The sequence below is a fragment of the Triticum dicoccoides genome, chromosome 4A (genome assembly GCF_002162155.2).
Source record: "Triticum dicoccoides isolate Atlit2015 ecotype Zavitan chromosome 4A, WEW_v2.0, whole genome shotgun sequence".
NCBI lineage: Eukaryota > Viridiplantae > Streptophyta > Magnoliopsida > Poales > Poaceae > Triticum > Triticum dicoccoides.
The window spans coordinates 712,448,688-712,450,982 of NC_041386.1; the positions used below are offsets into that span (position 1 = coordinate 712,448,688).

At 52.9% G+C, this 2,295-nt stretch overlaps 1 pseudogene; it reads left to right on the forward strand.

The window, feature by feature from the left end:
* LOC119284204 lies at window positions 1–1,783 on the forward strand (annotated as a pseudogene).
* Window positions 1,784–2,295: the final 512 nt, after the last annotated feature.

Consider the following 2,295-nt stretch of genomic DNA (forward strand, 5'->3'; position numbering starts at 1 on the left):
CCCGGCAGGTTCTACGGCGGCGGCCTCCCGCGCCCGCGCGTCTTCCCCGGCGACCGCGTCGACCCGCCGGCGCCCGTCACCGACGCGCTCCTCTGCTGGGCCCGCGACGCTCACTGGTCCATGGGCGGCCTCGCCGCCAAGCGCCTCCGCCTGCAGGGCCGCATCGAGGGCAACCTCGTCAAGCTCCGCCGCACCGCGCGCCGCGACGCCAGGGTCTCCGCCAAGTCCTCCAAGGCCAAGGTCCGCGCCGCCGGGCACGGGCCCGCCCCTGCCACTCTCGACGACGCGCTCGGCTCCGACGACGACGATTCGGAGGACGAGGCGGAGGTCGCGGCCCAGGAGAAGGCGATGCGGCGCGAGGTCGTGGAGGATGATGAGGACTCCGAGTCCGGCGAGTCGGAGGGCGAGGGGTGCCGCTCGTCACCATCGCCGCCGCCGCCAAGAGGAAGCGCGTCAGGAAGCTCTCCGACGAGTTCGACCGCATCGCCGCCGCGCAGCTGGAGGGCGGCGGGAAGAAGAAGCCCTCTGCCGTTGTTCAGGCCAAGGCCCCGCTCAGGAAGAAGGCTTCGGGTGCTGCGGCGGTTCCTGCTCCGGCCGCTGAGGCGCCGGCGAAGAAGTCGCTGAAGAGGAAGGCGGTGGCACCGGCGGCTGTGACAGCGGCGAGGACCTCACCGAAGAGGAAGGCTGCGGAGGCGCCGGCGGCAAGGAGGACCTCGCCGAGGTCCAAGCACTGATGGATTTCTGTTCTTTTTGTCAGTTCGGTGGCTGTAGCGGTTCAGGTGTGATATCGGAGATGCAGTCTGCTGTGTGTTTGTCGAAATGCTCGAATGGAATCAGTGTCATGCTTATTTCTGTATATGAATCAAATTTCTCAAATGTCTTTGGTTAACTCTGAATGATCTTGAAGTAATAGTTCTTGTACTGAGATCTGAAAGTCTTCCTAAAATAACAATTGATGTGTTGAGGCATGGTCTGCATATGTGATTACTGAGATATGAAAATTCAATGCCCATGTTTCTTTCTATATCTGAATCTTCCTGTACTGTGATCTTTAGTAGAAACACTCAAATGATTTAGTAGTTCCTGTACTGCTGTTACATTCTTGATGTCTTTGGACATCTTATTGATGCAGAGGCTGCGTGTAATTGGTATCTTCGCGAATATTAATATATTCTTTTTACCGGAAAAGTAGTTCATGTACTGTGATCTAAAAATGTTTGATCATGTTTCTTGCGTTTTGTTTATCAAGCTCAGTTAATGCTATGATGTGAATTGCAAAGTGAATTCAAGTGCAATTCCTTATCTGTCCTTGTTGCTACTGAGATGCAGAAATGTTCCATTTCTTGCTTATTTTCTATGCTTCTTCGTCGAAATGCTGGAATGAAAAATCATGTCATGCTTCTTTTATATCTTAATCAAATCCTTACAAAAATATGGCTGATCAAACCTAAAATATCCTTAAATAATAGTTGTGTGTTCATCAAAATGTTGAAAAAAAATACTGTCCATGTTTCTTTCTATATCTTAATCAAATCCCTCAAGTATTATTTGATCAACCCCGAAAAATAATATAGTAGTTCTTGTACTAAGATCTGAAAGTGTCTGATGTTGTTTCTTACATTTTGTTAATCAGGACCGAAAACCCTAGCCTACCCGTCGGGTCGCTCTCTCCACTCTTGTGGCCACCCCTGCCACCACCCAGTAAAGCACCGTTGCCACCCATCCTCACCTCACTGTTACCGGAGGAGGCCTTCTAGGCCCCGTCGACGGACGGCGGTAGTGAGGACGCACCCCAAACTCCTCTCTCGGCCACCTCCCTCCACTACATCACCCCTCTGCTCCGGGCCGATGCACGTCGGCTGTGCTAGCTGTTGGCTCCCTCAACAAAGGTTGTCGCTCGTCGTCGCCTTCAGGGATGGTCCCTCGATGCAGTGATTTGCTTTCAGGCCCCACGATCGGCGGTGTTGCGCCGGTGGGGAAGCTCTTGTGCTCTGGCCATGGGCGCTCTACATTAGCCTACCCTTGGCTTGTTTCCTCGAGAATCCTAATTTGGTTTTCCAAGTTTGGCTATGGTGGTCTCCATGACAATACTTCCTTGTTGAAGGCGTCGTCGTAGAGCTTTCTCTCGAGCAGGCTACGACTGTCGGGGACTCTTGGTTTCAAGCGAAAGTTCAGCGATGACGGCTCATGTCATGTGTGTCGTCTCCCTTCTTGAAAATTGTTGAGTACCCCTGTATTCACCCTTCCACAACCAACATTGCAGCTTCGTCCGAACAAGTATGGTGTGGACGATGT